Raw genomic sequence first — 25,680 nt, 5'->3', positions numbered from 1 at the left:
GTAAATAGTTATATGGGAAGGAATTATTCCAAGTTCCATGGGGACACGCTCACATACATTGTATCTGAAACAGCCTAGTGATTTACGGATTTGACTCTGATAGGCACTTGAACTTATTCAGATGCAAAAACGTAATTGTTCAGGTATTACGCACACATTTTCACGGTGGGCAGAAAAAACTCTGGGTACCCTTGTCTTCTCATAGAGTCACTGTTTCTTGCTTAGAAAAGTTGAGTTTCAAGCTGCCTTTTTTAATCCTTTTGACTTGCAACGATTTCCCAATAGTCTGCTGTAATTCATAAACAGTTCTGTGTTGTCTCTCAATAGGTTAGATGAACTCTTTGTGTTGACTCCTGGGGAGTTCATGTCTGTGTTCCAGCGGTCAACCGGCTACAGGATCCACACCCCCAGGGAGTGCCCAGCTGGAACAAATTCTCCCGGCACAGCCTCGCTCAGTTTTGGGGTTCACTCCAACCACCTTTGTTCATTCACATGCTTATACTTTTTAAAATTTTTTATTTTTTGGTTAGAGGCAGAGAGAGCCCAAGCAGGGAGAAAGGCAGAGGGAGCTGGAAAGCAGGCTCCCTGCTGAGCTGGAAACCCGACATGGGGCTCGATCCCAGGACCCAGAGATCATGACCTGAGCCGAAGGCAAACGCTTAATCATCTGAGCCACCTAGGCACCCCACATGCTCATACTTTTAATCTCAGATACACACTCCAATGCCTGCTCACCCAACCAGGCTGTAAAGAATGTCTTTAGTTGGTCAGTTTCCTAGTTTACACTCATCTGGAAGCTGAGATCTGAACACTATGGTCTTCTGCTCTGAACGGTTCCTGGCAGATGTCCCAGCATGCCTGGGGCCCACCTGACTGTCTGTCTGTCTGTCTGTTTGGGACATTCCCCTCTATTGTGGTATTTTGATGCCTTTGCTATCAGAAGTCTACCCCCCTTCAAAACCCAGCATAGGGCTGCCTGGGTGGCTCAGTCTGTTAAGCATCTGCCTTTGCAGAGAGAACCTCGGACTTTTTATTCTCCGTCAAAATTCAATGCCCGACGGAGTCAAGCTCATGCTTTGGTATAGCTGATGTTTGCATTAAAGTCCTTCCATTTTAAGACTAAATGAATGATTTCTGAATGTGAGGAAGGCGGCACTCACGCATGTCTTCCTTGCCACTCCAAATCTTTTCTCAACCTCATCTAATTTTCCCTTGTCCTGCCTCTTACTCTGTTTTGCAGGGAGGGGAGATGCTCAAATCCAAAGGCTGATGTTTCTCAGTCCACGCCATTGTCATGGTTGGGCCCTGGAAGGAGCCCCTCTCTTGTCTTATGTATTTATTTGTTGCCTTTTAGCCTCATTTCCCACTCTTATGCCCCACCCCCAAGAACAACCATTGTTGTGGGTTTACTTTATGTCACTTCGCTGAATGTGCGATGGTAAAGTGTGGACTTCCGTGTGTGGGTGTGTATTTCTAAATCTCGGTCAGTGGTATTGAGTTGTAATGTCTGTGTTGCTGGCACAGCAACCCAAGACCCTTCCTCCGGGTCACAGAGGACGTCTTCAAGCAGAGGAGATCTGCTAATATTACACTCTCGCCAGGGTGGAGGAGCACGTATTATTTACTCTTTCAACAACAACAAAAAAAAACAGGGAAACAGCATAGCACCGTGATTAGGAACACAAACTCTCAGGTCAAACAGGCTTTAGTCTGAATCCTGTTTTTTCACGTTATACGACTTCAGGCAGATTACTCAGTCCCTCAAAAATCTCCATTTCTTCATCTGTAGAATAAAGACAAGAGCAAATCATTAGGTAATTGTGAGGCTTAAATAATCTAGGTGGTTGGGGGGGGGGGCACGGCAGACTAAAATCCAGATAAATGACAGTTGCATTAACTCATCCCGTCCAGAGTGTTCCCGGATGTCAAGCCCCACGCAAGCAGGAGAGGAGGCTGAGAGGGAAAGACAAACAGAAAGTTAAGAACTTGGGGCGCCTGGGTGGCTCAGTGGGTTAAAGCCTCTGCCTTTGGCTTGGGTCCTGATCTCAGGGTTCTGGGATCGAGCCCCACGTCAGGCTCTCTGCTCGGCGGTGAGCCTCTTGCCTCTCTGCCTACTTGTGATCTCTGTCAAGTAAATAGATAAAAATCTTTTAAAGGAAGAAAGAAAGAAAGAAAGTTAAGAACTTAAAGACAATTCTGAAATCATAGAAAATGACACAATTAAAAACCTTATAATCATTAACCCGTCCAGTCCCTGGGATAAAAGTTTCCAATGGGGACACTTACAAGCTCAGAGCTGGTTGTTTTCTGTACCAGCATGAAGAAACTAAAGGAAAAGAGTCACCCTTCACAGGAGAACTTCCTGTGGTTTTTTGTTGTTTTTTAAAGATTAAAATATGTACTTTGAGGCATGTGCCCTGTCTGAACCTAGCTTCGTCTACCCACAGATGAGCTCCCATGCATGTAAACTATCACCTGTCTGGCTCAATGTGGCAACCAGTGTGGTACCGGGACTATCTTTATTCTGAGACTTACTATGAAGGAAGTTTAGAGATATAGAAAGTCGGTCAAGAGCCGGAAGGTGTCTGGTGACCATCTGTACCATCCCCTCCTTTACATACAAGGAGCCCGAAGAGATTAAGCTTCTGTTACTTCAGCCCCGTTTTTGTTCTTGCGTATTGTGCTCCAACAGACATACAATGCTCACCCAAATCACGCCTCGGATTAATAGTTAGTCGCTTCTGGAATTACGTTGAAATTCATAGACACCTGCGTGGAGACAGCAGGTGCTGTCTGACCTTTCCCTAAGGCCAAGAAACACTCCAGAAAGATCTCTGGAACCAGACTATACCAGGGAAGGAGGCAGCCTAACCTGAGCAAGTCACATGTTCCTAAGCCCCAGAGCCTGTGCCATCTCCCCACTGATGTAACCTTTAAAGGCCATGCCCTGGGGAAACAATGATCTTAGTCATTGCCCTTCAGCAAAGTGAACTCCGGACTGTGGGTCTAAAGCAGCTAGAGCCAGGTGAGTCACAACAGTGACGCCCAAAGCCACAGCGATGGTAAGGTGATTATGAAAACCTCAACCTGTAGAATTAGCTCAGGGAAGCAAGTTGAGTATTTTCTCAAAAAAAAAAAAAAAAAAGTCTTTCGACTAGTCTAATGATTCATAAGAGATCAGAAAATACGTAATGTCTCTATTTATACATTGCACACGAGCGTAACTGCCCTGGAAACTACCATGTGTTGTAAGCACATGGGAAAGAAATCTGTTGAGTGTAAACAGAATGGTATATTACACTTTTGTCTTTGTTTCTCAGTATAATCCTTGTATTGTTACTTTCAAAATACTTTCTTTAAAATGTACTGGGGTGCCTGGGTGGCTCAGTGGGTTAAGCCTCCGCCTTTAGCTCAGGTCATGATCTCAGGGTCCTGGGATCTCAGCTCAGCAGGGAGCCTGCCTCCCCCCCTCTCTCTGCCTGCCTCTCTGCCTACTTGTGATCTCTGTCTCTCTCTCTGTCAAATAAATAAATAAAAATCTTTAAAAAAAAAAAAAATAAAATGTACTATCAGCATCTATAGACATCAACACAAAAATCTGAAATTAGATACGTTGACACACACATAATGAAGACTAGGCATCTGCCATTTATGGACATTAGCTGGTCATGGACTATAGGCAACCTAGCGTCAGAAGTACAAGAAAGGGGAATTCAACTTTGTACTGTTCACGTTAAGGCAATCAGAAAAAACAAATATTGGATTTTTGGGATTCCCAGAAAATTTCGAAATAGATATGTTTTGGAGTTTTATGTTCGTTGACACTCTACCTATTCTAGGTATATATAGAGCGTTTCCAAAACATGTCATATTTTTTTCTGATTAGTTTCAGGTTTTATAAGATTCTGCCTATCAAATAAACTGTATTTATTAAGACATAATTAACCTATTTTTCACACTTTAATCATCTAAGACGCATATAACTGTAATCACAGCTTCAGATCAGCATGATAATCAATGTTATCAAACTGAATTAATTTAACTCTAATCAAAAGCAAAAATACCATGACATTCTAGTTTATTCATGGAGTTTTATTTTGGGAAACATGTGATTTCTGTTGGACTTTTTGAAATATTAGCACAACTCAAAAATCTCTCTTGCTTCCTTCAAAGACCCTCAAAGGGCTCATATGGCGCAAGGGGCAGACTACTCATGTAGGGCCTCACAAAGGGCCCAGAGAGAGAGACAGTTTCTATAGCCTTGGAGAGGAACACCTGTCTTTTATTCATTCCTTTTCCTATCTCCCCCCAAAAAGGTGTGTGTAACCAAGACCTGAACACAGTGCTTACCTTTCTAGGGCTTCAATTTCCCAATCTGAAAAGTGGAAGTAATAGACAACTGGAAGGGAGGGGGGGAGAAAGGAAGGAAGAAGGGAGGAAGGAAGAAAAGAAGGAAGAAAACAAGCAATTGAAAATCTGCATCTCAGGGCTAACCAACAGCTCCACAGGAGAAGAACCATTTGGGTGGTCTGAGTTCAGAGAAAAGCTTGCAACGTTGAGGTTCACCACTTCCTAGCCCCAGATAAATTCAACCTGTTTGAGGTTTAAAGAATTCCAAACATTCAGCTAGAGCAGATTATTAGCTCTATTTCAGGGGATTTGAATTCAATAATATTCAGGGGAAAAGTACAAGATCAGTGGGAGAAATTATTTTGAATTCTGAACCAGTGAATGAAGCCACAAGTTTTGACTCAAACCCTAAAGAGATTCAAATTTTATTTCAATTGGGAGCAAAGTCTTGTTGGATTATGTCCACATCTTCTTCTGCGGGTTATAGTATAGCTGTTTGGGGGGGGACTTTTCTCAGGAAACATCTCGTACCTCAATAGAGAAAGGGGTCCTTTAAAAAGTACACTAATGTCTCTGGAACAAGTTTACTGAGACCTAAATTGATTGGCTAGAGTTGCTAGTGCATTAAGAATTAAGCTAATTCCTGGGGCACCTGGGTGGCTCAGTGGGTTAAGCCTCTGCCTTCGGCTCAGGTCATGATCCCAGAGTCCTGGGATCGAGCCCCACATTGGGCTCTCTGCTCAGCGGGGAGCCTGCTTCCCCCTCTCTCTCTGCCTGCCTCTCTGCCTACTTGTGATCTCTGTCTGTCAAATAAATAAATAAAATCTTTAAAAAAAAAGAAAGAAAGAAAGAAAGAAAGAATTAAGCTAATTCCTAATTAAAAGGATCTAGCAGGCCAGTGACACGTTCTCTGTGTTCTTGAGTTTATGGCAAAGAAAAGTAAAAATTGGCTTCCAGAAATTAATGAGATGACCTTCGTAAAGGTTTCCAGTATGTATGGAATGTCCTGAAGCGACCGGGTCAATGAGATTGCTGTCATACAGGGTAAACCTGTGGCAGGAAGGGGAGAGAACACCAGAGAGGACAGTGACAAGGTCACGCTGTTACAGCCCAGGGGTCGTTGTTGCTGTGCCTAATAGTGACTTCTTGCCTGGAAGTTACAGAGTATACATGTTAAGAGCACCTCCTCAATCAGCCCTAAAGTCTTAGTCCAGAACCTCATTTCAAACAGATGCTGGGAAAACAAAACTCTTTCCTATCACATGATATGCTTCCAAACTATTTGTCTTTGCTGTTGGAAACACATTCGCTTCCTTGGAGTCAGACGCTGCATCTGGCTGGTAACACCAGTCCCATTTTGCTAAGCTGCCTCCCTCCCAACAGCCTGGCACCTGGCGGGGGGGTGGGGGACAAGCAAACATTAGGGGGCTATTTGTTGCTTATGCAGCCCAAGATGATAATCACAACAGGCAACACCTAGGCTCCACCCCCATACTCTGTCTGGGGAAGATGTAGGTGGGCCTAGAAACATGTATTTTTAACAGCCCCCCCCAGGTGACTCTGCTATTACAAGTCCTTAGCTGCATTTTTAAAAGTACTGGCTTCAGGGAATGCTCTTATTCTGGCTCACACGAGACTGAAAAACCTGACCTCTGCCATGTTGTGGCTACATGGATTATGTCTGAACTCGAATGTTCCGCGGCACAATCTTCCATTATCTCCAACTTTGTTTGTATGCTATTTAATGCTCATTAAGAGATTTTTTTTTTTTTAACGAGTGAATAGAGGAGCAGTGGTATTCTCATCTACGCACAGAAACTCCAATATCTCAGAATCTGGTGGCATCGCGTTGCTTTGGAAGTAGAGTTAATGACTGAAGAGTGAATTGCTTGACCAGTTGTTTAAGAAGCAGTTAGGAAGAGTCTACTTCTGACATAGAGGGAGCTTCTACCGGACCTGCCCTCCCACAGGCTACAACTCTGAACTCTGAGCATTAGAAAAAATAAACTCTCTGAGGCCCTGTGGAGGGAACGAAAGTAAACAGATTCGAGATAGGGGAGCTAACATTTGGAAGAATGGAATGGCACAGGATGGCAGGGAGAGGGCCCCCCTCCCTTTTTAATTTCTTAGATGGAGGGGAGGTGACGAGACTGCAGAGCCCAAACTCCAACAGAAAATCTGTAGTTTTTCTTCCCTCAAGAACCAGAGAGCAGAATTCAGGGCAACCACGGCCACTGGAAAATGAAGCTGTAATATTGGAAAGATGAAGGCTGGTGGCAGGGAAGCACAAATGATGTGCAGAAACTCGGACCAAATATCTAGGTGGCTCTAAGCTACACGTGCGCAGGGAAAACTGCAAACAGCCCGGAGAAAGGTCCAAGAACTAAATGGAGGTTCGAACCTCCATGCCAAATTACAGTTTTCAGTTTCAGTGCAACCATGGTATTTGCTGTGGGGAAGACAACACTTTTCTGAATCATAAAAGTCTCCGGGTCCAGAATATAATCCAAAATTATTCAGTGTATGAAGAAATCTTTTTAAAATATGACATATTCAAGAGGAAAAGTAATGAGAAGAAAGTGATCTTGATAGGACTTTCGTGGCAGATGGGGATTCGAAAGCATCTATTGTAACTATGTTCAATAAAGTAAAAGAAAATATATTCATAATTCATGAAAAGATAGGAAATCAGCAGAGATATGGAAACTATTAAAAAATAGAGATATGGAAACTATTAGAAAAAATAAAATGGAAATTCTAAAACAAAATAGTATTATCTGAAATAAAACATTCGCTAGGTAGACTAGTAAGAGTAAGCTGACAGTAGCAAAGGAAAGCCTCAGTAAGCAAGAAAATAGATGGACGGGAATCATCCAGTCTAAAGACCGGAAGAAGCAGTTGGAACTCCAGAATCCCTCCCTGACTCAACTCACCCAGAGGATGTCCCCCCGCCAACACCCTATCTCCAACTGAAGACTCAAGGATCATTCTCCAGAGAGGGCAAAACAGAAGGTGTCTGGGCTGGGAGACTAAGCATAGTTGAGGATGGTGGCCCAAAATGGAGGACAGAAAGATAAAGCAGAAATGTACCTACCGATAATGGAGAGGCTCCCCCAACACCTGTCAGCCCCCAATACCCTATCTCACGCCAGCTCTCTTTTTCAAAATCTTAGCAGCTGGGCTTCAGGATGATACTCTCCAAACAGGATATTAGAATGTTCTACATTACGGAATCTTACCAACCAGGGAAAAAAGACCCAAAGTTGCTGACAGATAGCCAAGGTTCTTTTCTCCGACAAAACCTTTTAGCGGGTTCCTACCTAGGAGAATATATGCCTGGAGGGTTGCATGATAGGAGCAGGGTGTGGAAAGAGAGCTGGCACTTGCATCATTCAGTATGCAGACTTGTATAAAATACCCTTGTTTTCCAGTCCCACGCTCTCCTGTGCCAAATATCCCCACCAACACGGTGAGCTGGATGTCTCAAGAACAAGGTCCAGAGGAGGCTTACTTCTACCTACATTCTCTTTTATAATTTTGATATATTTATACCAAATATTTTGATATATTTGATACATAAGTATATATTATTCGCTCAAAAAATTAATTTTAAGTGCTCAGTAAAGGGACGGAGAGGTAAATGTGAGGAAAGAGCCCCCACAGTACATCAATAACAGAGGGAGAGAGAAGAAAAATAAAACAGAGTAAGAAACTCAGAGAATCAATTCAAGAAGTCTGACACCAACTAATAGCTGTTCTAAAAAAAGAATGAAGACCACGGAAGAGAGGAAATTATCAAAGAAATAATAGAAAACTTTCCAGAACTCAATAACATGAGTCTCCAGATTGAACATAACCACAAAGCGCTCAGCACAGTGAATGAATAAATAATGAAAAGGGTAGGCCAGGCCTAAAACGGAAGCTACTAAAAGCACTTAGAGAGAACAGAAACAGTCCCATACAAAATAGATGAAATCAGAACACATCAGAACGGCATCAGAAGGCTCGATGGTGACACTGGAAGCTAGAAGACCCATCACTAGCTTCGAAATTCTGAGGGACATTCTTTTCAGCCTGGAATTCTATTACCAGCCAAATGGTCGATCAAGTGTGAGGGCAGAGAAAAGACATTTTTAAATATACAGGAAGAAGAATTTTACCTCCAATGCACCTTTTCTTTCTTTTTTTTTTTTAAGATTTTATTTATTTATTTGACAGATAGAGATCACAAGTGGGCAGAGAGGCAGGCGCAGAGAGAGGGGGAAGCAGGCTCCCTGCTGAGTGGAGAGTCCGATGGGCTCGATCCCAGGACCCTGGGACCATGACCTGAGCCAAAGGCAGAGGCTTTACCCCACTGAACCACCCAGGCACCCCAATGTGCCCTTTCTTAATAAGCTTCCAGAGAATGTGCTCCTGAGAAGTCAAGGAGTGAAGTGAGAGGAAGATGTAGAAGATGGGAAAGGAGTGAGGAAAATCCATGCCACACGTGGGCAGTAGGTCTGGTGTAGACCCAAGTGCAGGCTGGAGGCGGAGTCCTTGATCCTCCAAGGGCTCAGGGAGGGACGCCTTCGGAACTGATTGATTGTCGGATATTTAACCATTTGAAAGTCAAACAGGAGGCGTCTGACAGACCTGAATGATTGAGTGTGTGTGTGTGTGTGTGTGTGTGTGCATACATGCGCACATGCATGTGCATGAGTGTGTGTGTGTGTTGGGGTAAGGTGAGGTGGGGGTTAAAGAAATGTAAGGAAATGAAAAAACAAAGGCAGCTAATTATCTCCAACAGTAACAAAAATTCCTAAGACAAAGTGTAACCCACTTGGTTCAAAGTTGAACAACTGAGCCTGGGTGGCTCAGTGGGTTAAAGCCTCAGCCTTCAGCTCGGGTCATGATCCCAGGGTTCTGGGATCGAGCCCCACATCAGGCTCTCTGCTCAGCGGGGAACCTGCTTCCCCCTCTCTCTCTCTGCCTGCCTCTCTGCCTACTTGTGATCTCTGTCAAATAAATAAATAAAATCTTAAAAAAAAAAAAAGTTGAACAACATACACACACTCATAAGGAAGTAAACACCAAAGATGATTTAACCGTTAAGACTTGAGTTTTGGAATTAGCGATACAGCAGAGAGGGATATACAAAAGTAAACTTGATGGCTATGATAGAAATTAATAATATCTGAAATTGAGAAATTGAGACATAGCAGTATACGCAGATTATATGGCACCAAGAAGATAAATGCCAAAATAACCAGCTAAAGAATCGACTAGAAGTGATTGCCTCCAGACAGCAAGATCATAGACTGGTTGTAGAGATGGGGAAAGCTGGTTCTCATTATTACCCTTGAAATAAAATACAGTTTGACTTTAAACCAAGCTATGTACAACTTTAATAAACTTGAATAGTAGTTAGAATTAAATAAGTACAATAAAATAAAGGCTGAATTGTCACCCATCTGGAATATTCTAGAGAATGCTTCTGGGAGGGGTAACAGTGGTAGCTAAGACTTAAATCACGTTCATCACCATCTGTCTGTGCAGTGGACTACTTGAAGGGAGATATTACAGCAGATTCCTGAAATAGCTTCTAACTGTTCTCCCCCTTCCTTCTATTTTATGCTCTATTTGGTCTCAGTGATATTTATATAATATTTATTAAAATATTTGGAGTGTACATAATATTTATTAAAATAAATTTCAATTTTTAAAGATATTCCAAAAGCATTACTTGTTTTTATAATAATTGTAAAAAGTAAACATTTGGGGGGCTACAAGTTGTGTAAATTATGAGGATAACCCATTGTGTATAATTTATTAAAAACATAAAGAAGAGTGGCACCTGGGTGGCTCAGTGGGTTAAAGCCGCTGCCTTCGACTCAGGTCATGATCCCAGGGTCCTGGGATCGAGCCCTGCATCGTGCTCTCTGCTCAGCAGGGAGCCTGCTTTCCTCTCTCTCTCTGCCTGCCTCTCTGCCTACTTGTGATCTCTCTGTCAAATAAATAAGTAAAATCTTTTATATATAAAAGATTTATATGTTTGTATATGTAGAAGAGATCATTCTCCTCCCAAAGTTTCCAGTTTGTCAGATCTCAGAGCAGTTTGAAGACCTGCTGACCCAAAGACCCCGGCTTTGTACAACATCTGTCCTATTGGGGCTGTTGAAGTTGGAAGCCCTTTAAGTCTTGAAGCATCACCATCAGAGAAAAGCCACAATTTCATATCAACATCCTTCCCAGGTCTAGAAGCATGAGTTCCTGCCCCCTTCCGCCACCTCCCTCCTCCCCATGCGGGCAGCAGCCCAATCCCACGAATCCTTCCGCGGGAAGAGTACGTACTCTCATCACTGTCCCACTGAGCACGGTCCCTGAGCCACCTGGTGAGAAAACCAGGGCAAAGCCAGCTGGTGGTGGTACCCCAACAGATGATGAGTTTGAAATTAGAAGCACAGCACCCTCGAGTTGGCATATGCTAGATGGGGTTGTCAGAAGGCACGGCGTTTCTTCAGTTCTCATGTATATGATGGGGCTCTCTTCATCTCTGAGGGCCGCTGCGTTCTCAGGAAGGGCCCCAAATTGAGAAATCTCATTACAGTGGTTGGTTTTTTTTCACTGTACTCCATGTAACAAGTACCTATAGGAAAAAATTCCTTAATATTTCTTAATATTAAAAATTATTAATTAATTAATAATATTAATTAATATTTAAAAATTCCTTAATACTCGTGTATTGAACACTGTTTACAGCAAACAATAGTGGGCTAATCCTATCAGCCTTATTTTAAAGATAATTAGCCAGGGGAGCCTGGGTGGTTCAGGCTCAGTGGGTTAAAGCCTCTGCCTTCAGCTCAGGTCATGATCCAGTGTCCTGGGGTCAAGTCTCACATCGGGCTCATGGCTCAGCAGGGAGCCTGCTTCCCTTCCTGCCTCTCCGCCTACTTGTGATCTCTGTCTGTCGAATAAATAAATAAAATCTAAAAAAAATTTTTAAAGTATTTAAAGATGAGAAGCCAGATTCAGAGCCATTCAGTAACTTGCCATTCAAACCCAGTTACGTTAACAGATTTCTCCATTATCCACCAGTTCTTGGTTTCTCTTGTCTGCCAGAATGAAGCTACAATATACTTAGATAATTCAGAGCCACGGAATGGTTTTCAAAGGTCAGTTGTCCCTTCTTCACGAGTCCGCGTAAGGGCCTTGACAAGAAATCACTACTTTAAAGAACGGTTTGAAGTGGACTCAGGATGTGAAAAACGTCTTGTCTTTCATTAAAATCACATATGCTAAGGGTCAGCCTAACATTATGAGCATTGTCTTGAAGGTTTGGGGAGAAGGAGGGAAAACGGTGGCGTTTAAATCATTTAAATTACCTCTTAAGTTTCTCTTAGTTCCAACATAATTCCTTAGTAAGTTGAAGGCGCTTATAGCTTTGCACGGTCTGGGCATCTCTTCAATGTTCTGCAAGTTCCCCTTCCTTTGGAAGAAACATTACACAGCAATCTTCCAGAGTGCTCCGGTAACATTTTAGAGATCTATGCATCTTCGGGGGGGAAATGGTTTCTTCCATAAAATATTGTTTGAAGCATTTAAAGCCGGCTTTGTTAATCTTCCATTTCTTAAAAATTGGGACATCACAGTGACATTATCAGAGAGCAGTTGTCTATAATTTACACGGCTAAATTTGGTTTCCGGATTGTCAAATATGCAAACGCATTGTTTGGAATAATAGTTAATAACAGTTTCCAAGCAAGTCGGAAATAGAGCCATTCTCATTGAAAAGCGGGAGCCCAAATGCAACTGCCTCTCCAGTAAGATAATGAGTTAATGAGGAGGACCTCTTTTGACCCAATAAACAACACTGTCATTCAGGGTTATCTGGGCACCCTCTACCTTGAACTTGAAGTTGCTAACCCATCACTATTGTCATCACCAGGAATAGACCCATGACCGCCTCTTTAGCAAGTGTTGAGCTAAAGAGCGGGTCCCTGTATCTGGGGACACAGGGATGATGACTGCACTGTGAGAATAAGGTCCTGGTTTATCGAGCTTCTGCTGTGAACCAGGGCAAGCTGTTGGAGTATGAAAGGGAATGAATTTAAAACTCGGAGCTTCTAGGGCACCTGGAATAGCTCCTTTGATGCGCTGCCCAGAAAAGCCTTCCCAGATTCCCCCCAGCACGGGCTTTGCCCTGGATAGTGTTCATCTGTCTCCCCAGAGCTTGATCTCTGAGCCCAGTACCCACAGAGCTCCTGTGACCCCCGGTATGGGCCAACAGGAAGATCCAGGAGTGAGCAGAGGGCACAGGGTGAGTCAGGATGGGGCATTTAGTCCCCATCCTGGAGCTTGTACACTTCCTTCACCCAGCGCTCCCGCCCATCACCGGCACCCTCTCTCTGCACCTCTGCGCCTCTGACCTGGGGGCAATCATGGCTTCCTGCCTTGGCTGGTCCCGGTGCTTCACCCCTCCCTGCTGCTTCTCTGGGGACCCGCTCCAGCTTTGCAAATGGGCCCTCCGTGAAACTCGTCAGTCCCCTGCTCTGAGTGTCACAGCTACCTTGTGGGACGCTGGTGCCACAGGCCTTGTTCCTTTCATTCGCAGATACTTGAGGTTGGCTCTGTAGCACGAAGATTCCAGTTGCTGAAGAATATGGAAGTGGATAGATGTGGGTCTGAGGCGGGATGCCTGACACTGCATCCTCACCCAACTACCAGCCCTTCATCAGCTCTCTCTGAAACTCCAGCAACTCGCCAAGACGTCACTGTCTGTCTTTGAAAGTTCTGGGTACTCAGATCCCCAACTACACACCCAATAATCCGATTCCCCTCCCTCCTCCACTCAGGCCTTTCTAGAACGCCTCTGCTCTCCCAGACTCCACGCATCGTCTCCCATTCAGTGCCTCCCTTCTGCAAACACAGGATTCAGTCTTTGCCCAGAGATGCTATCTTTCTTTCTTTCTTTCTTTCTAAAGATTTAATTTATTTATTTGACAGAGATTACAAGTAGGCAGAGAGAGAGGGGGAAGCAAGCTCCCTGCCAAGCAGAGAGCCTGATGCAGGGCTCGATCCCAGGACCCTGAGATCATGACCTGAGCCGAAGGCAGAGGCTTAACCCACTGAGCCACCCAGGCGCCCCAAGATGCTACTTTTCAACTGCCAATGTGCAGAGCACAGTTCTCGGGGTACTTCTCAGTTCTTGTTCACTGAAAAACTTGGGAACGACTCAAGGCATGTCAACTGATAGCAATAGCAAAGTATCGTAAAATAGCAAATTAAATGTATTTGGACCCCTTAGCCTCCATGTTCTGTTATAGACTGTTTTTTGGGGGGGCATTTGGAAGTTTTAAAAATGTGCCCTATAGCACATCCTACCCTGTGGTGTGTGTGTGCATGCGCGTGCATGCGTGTAGAGCTATCTAAATATAATTTGTCTGGGGATGGGAAACAGAGGGTAGATCCATGGTAAGAAAAGGATGGGCTCTAACATAATAGAGACCTGGGTTTCAATTCCAGCTCATGCCATTGCTGGGTCACCGTGGACGAGTTGCTTAGACTCTCAGATCTTATTTCCCCTTCTGTCAACGTGGTGGTGATTCCATCCCTCTCTGTTGTAGGTTACTTGGGAAGGCTACATGATTTATTTTATGTAAAGTGCTTGACACACAGAAGGGGCTTGCTAAGTGTTCATTTCCTTCCTTCCAGAATTATGGCTCGTAAACAAAGAAAATCCTGGAGTTTCGTAGAAGTTCTGTCGGTTTTTGTTTTCCCAAGAGTCCTTGATTCTTTGAGTCAAATGGCCCAGGACCAGAAGCTGGGACACTAGAAACTTTAAAGCGAGGCAAAATAAGCTTTCTATGGGAAATACGTTCCATTTAATCTTAGTCAAAGTGCCTTGAGGTCAAATGTGTAAGCATTGGAAATTGAGGTGATTAATAAGACTTCATTGTAGAAAAGCCTTAAATTTTGTTACCCGCCTACTGGCTCTTTAGAAACTAGAGATGCTTTGAGAAGTATCCTAAAAGCGTTAATCAGCTTGTTAGATGTTTTCAGCCCAGCTCATCAATCTGGTCTTTCTCAGTAGCTAATAAGAAAATATAGAGACAAAGGGGAACTTCCAAGTATGACGTGTAAGCTCACTGTCTCGGTCATGGGGATTGTTCTAGGTATTTACATCTGCATGCAGTTGATCCCTGTACCCAATTATACCTCCATAAAGGCACTCTTAAAAGTCACCCAGGAGGGGCGCCTGGGTGGCTCAGTCGGTGGAGGGGCTGACTCTTGATTTCAGCTCAGGTCATGATCTCAGCAGGGAGTTTGCATGGGATTCTCTCTCTGCCCCTCCCCCCAACCCCTACCCCACACCCCCCCACACGCTTGCGTGCATGCTCTCAAATAAATAAATAAATTTTTAAAAAATAAAAATAAAAGTCACGCAGGGAAAATACATTTTAAAAAAGGAAAACTTTTCACTGGCCTAGGCGCTTGAATATTTTGTACATTTTACTGTATATAAATAAGTTCAACCTCAGTAAAATACTACTTGTGTGAAAAATATAAGATGTCATATAGCGAGCATAGTACGCTCCTTCAGTGTAAGAAACAGAAGGGGTATAAGAGTAAATATCTTGGGGCGCCTGGGTGGCTCAGTGGGTTAAAGCCTCTGCCTTCAGCTCAGGTCATGATCCCAGGGTCCTGGGATCGAGCCCCGCATCGGGCTCTCTGCTGAGCAGAGAGCCTGCTTCCTCTTCTCTCTCTGCCTGCCTCTCTGCCTACTCGTGATCTCTGTCTGTCAAATAAATAAAAATGAAAATAAAAAAAATAAATTAAATGAAATCTTAAAAAAAAAGAGTAAATATCTTTATGTGTTGTTGTCTGCGTAAGAGTCCTGGAAAAATAAGTAAGAATCTAATGACAATTATCTAGACTTACGGCCCAAGGAGAGGCGGACAGGGCTAGGGAAGGGAGTGAGGCTTTTTAACCCATCCTCTTTTAAATCCTCTCGCTCTCTGAACTCTGTAAAAACAAAAAATAAAGAGTTTTTAAAGGAAAAGAAGTAACCAAGTGACTGAGGTAAGGGGTTGAAGCCAGGAGTTGAAAAGGCAAGAAGGGCGTTTTCTAAAATTGGAAACAACTTGAAAATGCAAACAAGAAAAGGCCAAGTTGGAAGATTTGCGAAGTTCAGTGACAAAACTGCCCACCATCTGAGGTCACTGAGCAGACATGAGCTGTTGGCCACGTGACTGATCTCTTGCCCGGGAGTATAAAGATTGCAAGTCTCTAAACAGATTTTCCAGATGGAGAGGAACACAGGGACGAAGAGGGTAGAAAATCTACTTCCTTCCACCTTGGGCCAGGGGAGCAGAGACAAAGCAGGGAGGTGGCTGAGAGCCTCTGCTCCACTCTTGTCAGAGTTCTGCTTTAATGCCCTCTGGAGGGAAGCTGCCAAGGAGCCATGGGCCCAGGAAATCAGGAGGAGGAGATATGTTTCCCGGCCCTGTTCAGCATCACCTCTAATGAGCTGTTTTAAAAATTTTGGATCCTTAGTTTCTCTGCCCATAGAAGAGAAGGGGTTGAACTCCATTGCCCAGGTCCTTTGTAGCTTACAGATGTTCTATTCCACGGTGACATGGGGGGGTTCCCACCACGGCTGACAGCTGGGTTAGCCCGAGCTAGCTGACTAGGCATGGGACAGGCTTGTGCGGTCAGCACCCAAACCTGCTGGAGCTGGAAGGCCAGAGCCTGGATTGGCAGAAAGGAAGGGGAGGCCCCAGAAGGGTATGGAATGCAGCTCAGCAGGATGCAAGCCGAACCCTCTTCATTCTCCAGCAAGAGATTCATCTGGGTCCCTTCAGTCCCTCCTCTTCTGCCAGTCACTTTCCTACTCAATGGCACACCCCTCAGAGCTGGGCCAGGGAAATTGAAAAAGACCAATTAGACTTCCTGTCTATCAGCCCTGGAGTTAGAACGTCTTAAGCAAAGCCTTAAACTTCCTGAAATTGGACCCCGCGGCATCCTTACCCTGATATCCCAGCCACGGAGGGACGCCCATGCCCCCACCCTCCTTCTGCAGGTGCTCTCCTGAACCACGGGGTGTCGGGTTCACCCCCACAGGCCTGCCCTCAACTGCGTCATCAACAAGCTGTTTTCCATCACCCACAGTGTGAATCAGAACTTCCCCGCCTCTAGAAGGACACAGTAAGAGGAACTATCTTCTCTTCATTTTGCTTTGGCCTTCAAAGCAGAACCCCAGAAGGACAGGGGACCAGAGAGTGGACAGACAGGGGACACCTCAGCTGCTGAATTTTACACACTAGAGTTTGAACTCGGGCCATTGAGCCTCCACGGTGGATGCTAACATCCAATGCTTAGGACCACCATTGTTTCATTTAGATTCCAAAATGCTTTCACATTGCAATGCAAGCCTCTACCCCAAGGTTGATCTCTTCTCTCCACTGCAACCCTCCTCCGAGTCTTATTTTTCCATTGATTTCATCCTAGTGGCTTTATTTCAAGTGAATCCAAGCAGATCCTCTTCTCCTTTTTTTAACTTCGTTATTCCCAGAGGAAACTGATCTTCAAGGACATTAAAAACCCACTGACCCTTGTAAACACAGAGAATATACTTCCTCCTTCTTTTTGCCTCAGTGATTTCCAACCCAAGCCCACTCCTCCTGCGTGCTCTCGTACTTGCTCTGGCCCCCCTCCATCCCTAGTTTATAGGTGGAGGAGTGACAGGGTCACAGGATACCTGCGATCCTGCCTGGCTTGCCGATAAATCACTACTTTCACGGCCCTTCTTAGAACTACCAATCGATCAGCCCCTATCGATCTAGCTCCATATTTCTGCAAGCAAGCCACTCCCAAACCTAGTGGATTTAAACCAGCAGTCACTTCTTTATCTCACAAGTGTCTAATCCAGACAGCGCTTGAAAGGGAAGACTCGTGTCTACTTCACACAGGAGCAACTTGGATGGCCCAAGGAGGGATGGAAGGCTCACTTCCCAGATGCCGTATTCTCATGCCTAGGAAGTTAGTGCTGGTTGTTAGGATGGGCGGTCAAGGGTGGGAGCTGGGGGGCATCAGCTCCTCTCCGCACGGAATTCTACCTCGGCATGATGGGTGGCTTCCAAGGACATCCCAAGACAACATGGCTCTTCTATGACCTAGCCTCAGAAGTCACATCCCGTCATTTCTACCGTACTCTATTGGTACAGCCATAAAGGGCCACTTAGATCCAAGGAAAAGACACATAGACCCAACCGCAGGACGGGAAGCGTGTCAATGTCAGCTGTTAGAACCCAGGGGATGAAAGCGTGCCCGTTATGCTGTGATATTTGCATACTTACTCAAATATTTAAAAAATTCAATTTTCCTCCAAAATGTTCCATAGTATTCACTCTCCTGGGAGAGGTATGGTGTCACCCTATGATTCAACAGACTCCCCAGCACCATCTCACATCCCTACAGATACTTAAAAGGAATGGCCTTCCCCACCGTCACTGGTGAGCATCTCATCTGACCCACAGCAGGCAGGCCGCAAAGGGTAGTTATACCTTTCATCATTATTTAATAATAATAACGCTCACTGCCTAGGCAATACCAAATGAGAGGAGATGGCAAAAAATTCTCCCCGATAGGTCCTTGTAACTTACAATCCAACTAACGCAGACATTATTCTTTGAAAAGAGAGAATTACTTAAAACCATCTGACTTTTCTATCCTTAGAGAGGCGTTGCCCAACTGGGAAAACCCTGGAAACCCATAGAAGCTTCACACCTGGAAGGTGTCATGGACTTTGGGCTCTCAGATGTCTGCTCTTAGCAGCTGTACCACAAGAACCAATACAGAGCCTGACGCTGCTTTCCCGAGCTTCCCTCTCTGTCTGGAGACTTGCCGTTTCCACAGAAAATCAAGCCCAGGAACCACTCGCAGCCTTTAAGTGTTTGCTAGTACCGTGCTCCTCAAAATGGTGTTCACAGACCAGCAACACGGACCACCTCCTCATAAATGCAAATTTATGGGCCTCACCCCAGATGTACTGAATCAGAACGTGTGTTTTTAAAAGCTCTCCTGGGGGCATCTGGGTGGCTCAGTTGGTTAAGCGTCTGCCTTCGGCTCAGGTCATGATCTTAGGGTCCCGGGATGGAGCCCCTCCATGGCAGATTCCTTGCTCAGCGGGGGACTCTGCTTCTCCCTCTGCCCCTCCCCCAACTTTTGCACGTTCTTGTTCTCTCTCAAAATAAATAATAAATAAAAGCTGTCCTGGTGATTCTCTTGTGCACACTTGAATCTTCCAGCTGCCCTGCCGTCTGACCCCTCAGGCAAGCCTGCCTGCGGTGTGGACCCTTGTCAACTAATAATTGCCCCCACTGCCAGTCAGTTCCTACATCACCCATTCCCGTCAAAGAGCGCCATCAGTCATTTGGTCCTCATCTTAGCACAGCCACTGTTTCCATCATAACTTTTCCTGCCTCAGCCCAGTAGGGTATAGGTGTCTCTGGTTCATTGTCATAGAAGGTGCCAGACTTGTTGCCTGTCATAAAATTTATTCATATGTGCTGCGTTTCCTCACTAGCTGATTGGCTTAAATTTAGAGAAGAAAACTCTTCTGTCCTATAGAATGAATGTACCAAAATTTGATCTCATGACTTCAGAGATTTGAAACACTGCCTTGATCAGGGTTTGTTTGTTTGTTTGTTTGTTTGTTTGTTTTTAAAGATTTTATTTATTTAACAGACAGAGATCACAAGTAGGCAGAGAGGCAGGTAGAGAGAGAGAAGAGGAAGCAGGCTCCCCACGGAGCAGAGAGCCCGATGTAGGGCTCGATCCCAGGACTCTGAGATCATGACCTGAGCCGAAGGCAGAGGCTTAACCCACTGAGCCACCCAGGCACCCCGATCAGGGTTCTTTTGACTGATGTATTGGGCTATTTCATTATCCCAACAATCTTACCAATTTTCTTTAAAAAACCTCTGTTTGCCTACGAAGTTTGGATCCGAGTCAAGATCTGAAGGCATTCTCGGTTTTAATCAATTCTTTTTGTCTGTGTTCGGGAGTTTGGTTTGCTTTACCAAGGGAATCAAACTCTCTTGGGAATTCTTATTCCTCACACAGAACAAAAGCCCATATATTAGAAATCCAAAACGAGACTAGTAACGGGCCTCACGTTGGACCACAAGACAAGTGTAGTATTGGGCTGGTGACTTGGGGAATACGGTTGGACATTACCATGGGAGATGAGCCCAGAGTGTATTTCTCAGCCTCCAAAGTTCACAAACTTGGTTTTGGTGGTACAGCTATGGCAGGCTGCTCCTCTCAGAGCTGAGACAGACCACAGGATGAATCAAAGCAGAAAGGCAATTCATTAGCTCACGCTGAGAAACCACCCTCTCTGGAAATGAAAAATCCTGGTTCACATATTATCAGGGACTTACTTTCCTATAGCCTAGCTCCATGGAAACCAAAACCATCCTCTAAGTCAGATTTATAAATTTTACAGTAAGACATCACTAGCACAGGAATTAGAATACTTCAGGGACGTATGACCAAGACAGTCTTTCCAAGAAGGGAGCCTTCAAGGAAGCTACATCATAATGTAAGCGTTACTGTTAGGGGTCCCCCCAAAGAGAGGTGTTGAAGTCTGAACCCTGTTAATTATAAATGTGGTGTGTTTGGGACATAGGGTCTTTGCAGGTCTAATTAAGTTAAGATGAGGTCATTAGGGTGACACCCCCCAGTCCACGCCGACTACTGTCCTTATAAGAAGAGACGCAGACCTACAGACATCACCATCCTGTGAGGACAAAGGCAGAGATCAGGGAGATGCATCTAGAAGCCGAGAAACAGCAGTGACTGCTGGAAAACACCAAAAACTGGAAGAGGCAAGGAAGGTTTCTCCCTTAGAGACTCCAGAAGGAGGCTTGCCTTCCAGAGTCTTGATTTCAGACTTCTGGCCACAAGAACTGGGAGGGAATAAATTTCTGTTATTTGAAACCACCCAGTTCATGATACTTTGTTACAGTAGCCCTTGAAAGCTAAACTGTTGCTCTTCCAGCATGGAATCTAAGTGAAGGGAACACAGACAATCCCACCTGTGAACGTCAGGCTCAGAGAGCCAGACCACCTTTCCTCCCTCAGACGGGGCCTTTCCAATGGGACTGGAATATTAGAAATCCATTAGCCAAGGCCCACTCTTACAGGGACAGTACTTATCAATTAACTAGTACTTCTGGGGTCCCATTTCTTGTTCAATAGAAATCCCACATGCAGAGGCATGTGTCCTCATTTCCAAACAACAAATGGGCCGAGTGGGGTGTAAGACCATCTTCCAGAAGGCGCAAAGTCCCTCTGGAATAACCGATTCATGGTATTCCCACCCCCCACGTTTTTTTTCCCTGGAAATATAATCCATATTCTTTTTTTTTCTTTTTTTAAGATTTTATTTATTTATTTGACAGAGAGAGAGAGATCACAAGTAGGCAGAGAGAGAAGGGGAAGCAGGCTCTCCGCCGAGCCGAGAGCCCAATGCGGGGCTTGATCCCAGGACTCCGAGTCCATGACCTGAGCCGAAGGCAGAGGCTTCACCCACTAAGCCACCCAGGCAACCCTACAATCCATATTCTGACAAGGCTTTGTCACTGGCAGATGTCCTAGAAAAATCTTTCTGGGCTTCACGGCCACAGCTTTTATACACGGGCTTCTGAGGCTTCCTTGGGGGGTGTGATGGGAGGGGGGCAGTCAACAGACATCACAGCGCAGGCCTTTAAATCCACGTGACTGCAAGTCCAGCTTCAGAACAGAGAGCCTCTCCCCTCTCTGCTGTCCCTGGACTCCCCTCCGGGGCACACCCAAAAGCCCCCTCCCAAACCTCCCAGGGAAAATGATAAAGCACCCCACACTGAGAAAAAAGTATTTTGTAGAAAGATGTCCGAGCCTTCCTCCCCCCCTGAGCGGCTTTTCCCCGAAGCACCCCACCTACATACTGACATTTGGGTGCCTCACTTCTACCCAGCTCTACCCACTCTTCTCACAACGCGGGATGGCGAGAGCACCCCGGAAACACAGCTTGCCCTGAAAAACAAGCTTCGCTGGTGCCTGGAGAGCCACAGGGAGAACATTTCTGCTAAGTTGGAATATCCATTCCATGGCTCTCCTACCACACGGGGATCGGAAGCACTGAGCTCCCACTCACAGCCTCCTGACCCTGATAGACGCTTTCAGGTTTCCCTTGAAAAACGTGTATTTTGTTTGATCAGATGGATAGAAAGCCCAGACACCGGCTCCCTGGGATCAATCCGGGAGAGCAGACAAATTTAACAGCTTGTGATGAACACTGTAACCTCCGCCTCTGGATTTCCTCTGTGCTCTGGAGCCTGGCCTTTTCTGACCCAGATGGGTTTCTTCCCTCTTTGGATAAGTTACTACCTTTAATCTGGACACACGGGTCATGCGTTAAAGATCTAGCAGCCCCTCTGTCTTTTAAGGTAACTCGGGTTACCCATCTCTGCTCTGATTGTAAGTCAGTCTTACACTTCAGATCCCAGTAACCTTATTTCCCCACATGGACGGGGAGATTCCCCCTGTGGATGGGAAACTTGAAATTTCCCAAGAACTGACACCACGCACTGCTCTGTGACCTCAAGTGTGAGGACGGCAAAGCAGAAACGAGGAAAGGGCTATTGTAAAAGCTGCGTGTCCTACGCCGCCTTCCCTAGGTGTTAATGGTGTGGTGAGTTGTAAAATTGTCCTCACTCTTAGGGGGTGCAAACTGATGTGTTTAGGGATAAAGTATCATGATGTGTACAACTTACAACTTACTTTTAAATGAATCAGACACACACACACACACAGCGCTATATATATATATATATATATATATATATATATATATATATACACACATATAAAGCAAACAAGGCAAATGCTAGCGATCGTTCAGTCTAGGTAAAGGGTATGTGAGTGTTTCCTGTACCATTCTATCAATTTTGTAAATATCTAAAAAAAATTTTAACATTAAGGGAAAAAGAAGCTGTCACACTTTCTGCATTCTGGAAGGCTGTTAGGGAGATGCTCCCTTTCCCCAGCAAGGCTGGTTTTTGGAAAACCCAGTGGCATCGTCCAGATGAAACTGCTTCAGACTGGGTCTTTATAGAGATGATTTATGGCACTTTCCTCCTTCTGCCTGGGGCCAGGAGACAGGCAAAAGAGACTACGGGTCTCTGAGCCAGCACGAGAGCTGATCAGTCAAGGGGCAGGCAAGAGTGAACACGCGAGAGGGTCTGCAGTGAGTGTGGGGCAGCCTGAAGGGAGAGCCCAGAGTGCCAGGGCTGCCAGAACAAAGTACCATAGATCGGGTGGCTTAAAACACAGAAACTTAGTTTTCACAGATCTGGAGGCTGGAAGTCCAAGATCAAGGTGCTGGCAGGGTTGACGTCTGGTGAACCCGCCCCCTTTGGGTAGCAGGTGGCACATCTTCTCACAGCGTGTTCATGTGGCCTTTCCCCAAATGTGTGCATGCGCAGAGATAGCGAGCTCTCTGGTGCCTTTTCTTAAGAAAACACCAAGCCTGGAGCGCCTGGGTGGCTCAATTGGTTAAGTGTCCTACTTTCAATATCAGCTCAGGTCTTGATCTCAGGGTCATGAGTTCAAGCCCTATGGGTGTGGAGCCTACTTTAAAGAAAAGAAAAGAAAAAAGAAAAAAAGAAGTGGAAAGAAGATCACATTAAATTGGAAATAGTTTTAAAAGAAAAAAAAAAAGACGACACTAAGGCTATTGGATCAGAGTCCTGCCTTCATGACCTCATTTAACCTTATTGCCTTAAAATCTCCATCTCCAAATGGGCTACTGTGGGGGTTAAGGCTTTAAGATATGGCTTTTGAAGGGCACACAAACCTTCAGCCCATAAACACCCATATTGATTTTGCTTTCGTTTTCTGCATTATAATTCCATTTAATGATCTTCAAGCCCTGAAAAGTTCATTCAACACAAGAGCCTCAGGTTAGCCATTCTTGGGGAATGGGAGGGAGGCTCCAGGATCCTTCCTTCCCCGAGAAGCGGGCAGGAGGGAGCCCTTGCAGCAAAGGCTGGCGGCTGCAACACCTCCAGAGGTGGCCAGGGAGAAGCCCTGAGCCGTGGACCGCGTCACATTGTTCAGCTGTCTCAGAAGGAGCCTCACAGGTAGGGGGAAGAGGCTGGATTTGCTGCCCTGCCCAAGAACGTGGCTCAGGCTGTTTCAGTGGGCAGAGGAAACTTGGAAATGGTCGGGTTATATAAGAGGAGGGACAGATGTTTGCTTTCCATCTCCCCAGTTACTCCAACAAGGGGAGAAGGTGTTATTGGGAAGGTCTTTATCTGCCAAGCACACGGCTGGAATGTGAAAGCAAGCGAGGGGGGGGGGTGGTGGTGGTGGTGCGCAGAGATGGTGACCTCGGCAACAAAGCCCTTGGGAGGGAGCACCCAAACTGCACTGTAGTGGAGAAAAATCTGGAATAACCGGGGGCCAGTCCAGGATGCAGTAAATGAGCCCCCAAGGTTGTAGGGGGAGCCACAGAGGAGATGGGGGAGGGCAGAAAGCTCCGTATGGCTGGATGAGACCCCATCCTCCCCAACACCCCAAACTTGACCTTCAACCAGGCTTGGGATACGCTTGGCCCAGAGAGTTCCAAGGGCAAGCTGGGACCTCGGTATCCCACCGCCGGGGCTGAAGAGAGGCAGAACACTGAGCCGGAACAGGGCCCTCCGACATCCCACGACAGGCACAGACTTACTTTCAGGTTTGATCAGAAACGGTTGGTAAGCACTCGAGGTTTCTTAGCACAGGTAGCAATATCTTCAAAAGTCGTTTCCTTCCACTTTTACTAGTGGTTTCTCCGTGCCATAGGCTCCGGCATCCTGTGCCTCACGCCAATAATTTAGCCACTTTCCTTGCAGTGGCTCCGTTCTTGGGCAATGTAATTTGAGGTTTGACTCACCCTTAAATATATATCGTGTCACTGGATTTATGACAGGAAGAAAAGAGCGCAGAACCGGTTAAGGGATCAAAGACAAGCTCGTCCATATTCTCCAGGCGAAAGCAAAAGGGCCAGCACAGGACCTCCTCTCCCCGCCCCCACTCCCCCCCGCGCCCCCCCCCCCCAGGGTCAAGGCCAGGACCTTTCCCTAACACCCCGCTGCTGGGCCGGTGCCCTGTGTTGGCAGTGCTAAGCGCAGCGGTCCTGTGATTTGCGGCTGTCCCCAGGGAGCTGAATCCCAGGACAACGGCAGCTGATCAGCTTAAAGCTCAGGTTTAAAGATAGGGAACAGGCTTTCAGCGATAATGAACTCCAAATGGGTCCGCCCCACCCCCATCCCTATCCTCTAGGGTTAATGGCTTAAAGGTAACTGGGGGTTCTAGCCAGAAGGAAAGCTGCCAAGAAACAGTCCCTCTTCCTAACCTAAGCCTGCGCCCCATTCTTTTAATACATGACTTCCTCCAGCACTTCCTCTCTAGCTTGGAGGAGAAGGATGCAAATTTGTCTAACCTCTGAAAAACCTTGTGGTGTGCTCCGTGAGTGTTTCATGCCGAAAGCAAGCGGAGACCAGGGGCCGTTTCCGCCCACGCGCCTCAGCCGGGCCTCCAGAGAACACCCTGTGGTTGGTTGGGACCCTCCCAGCTTCTCCTCCAGATGCTGCTGCAGGAAAGAAAGAAAGAAAAAAAAAAAAAAAAAAAAAAAAAAAAAAAAAACCTGGGCAGCATATGTCACAGTCCGGATCGCAGCGGCGGAAGCTCAGGCAGGCAGCCCTGACCCGAACCCGAGGCGGGCAGGAGCAGGTGTCCGGCCCTGGGCGCAGGAGTGGGCTTCTGGCCCTGACCTCTCCTCCCCCTGGGCCCCCGAGCCCCCGCCCGGCAGCCAGGCCGCAGGGATACGGACGGAGCCGCCAAGCTAAGGTGCGTGGGTGGGAAGCCAGAGATGACTAGGCCTGCTACGGCCGCAAACCTGCTGGTGACTTTATTATGGGCGAAACCTCCCGCCTTGCCCAAGGTCTCTGGTGAAAAAGGAAGCCCTTCATGGCAGCTTTGTCAGCGCTGCGCTATTTATACAGATGGAACTAGAGGCCCGGAGGTCAGAACACACCATATTCTGATCTTGCCGATCCTTGCTTGTTTCAGGATACTGAAATGGTCCCTTTTTAATTACTTGAATGTGTTAAGAAAGAACCGGCTGGTTCTACCGTGAGGAATTTGACTTCAGCCCCTCTTGTTGGGATAGACTCCCTCAGGCCTCCCTTGCCCTGCCGGCTGCTCCGGCCCACCCTGAGTGGGGGCCCAGCTGCTGCCACGGCAAAGGAGGGACCATGGATG

The 25,680-nt window shown here is 46.0% G+C and overlaps 1 long non-coding RNA gene across 1 annotated transcript; it reads right to left on the bottom strand.

The window, feature by feature from the left end:
* Positions 1-575: 575 nt before the first annotated feature.
* On the bottom strand, positions 576-25,017 carry LOC131820630 (uncharacterized). The gene is made up of 6 exons (XR_009349727.1): positions 24,860-25,017; positions 24,107-24,331; positions 15,268-15,351; positions 11,712-11,815; positions 10,681-10,975; positions 576-1,783 (listed from the first exon to the last, which is right to left on the bottom strand). It is a non-coding gene; the product is annotated as an uncharacterized LOC131820630 (long non-coding RNA).
* Positions 25,018-25,680: the final 663 nt, after the last annotated feature.

This window comes from Mustela lutreola, chromosome 18, assembly GCF_030435805.1.
Source record: "Mustela lutreola isolate mMusLut2 chromosome 18, mMusLut2.pri, whole genome shotgun sequence".
In the NCBI taxonomy this organism is placed as follows: domain Eukaryota; kingdom Metazoa; phylum Chordata; class Mammalia; order Carnivora; family Mustelidae; genus Mustela; species Mustela lutreola.
This window is presented reverse-complemented; position numbering and strand designations above follow the sequence as displayed.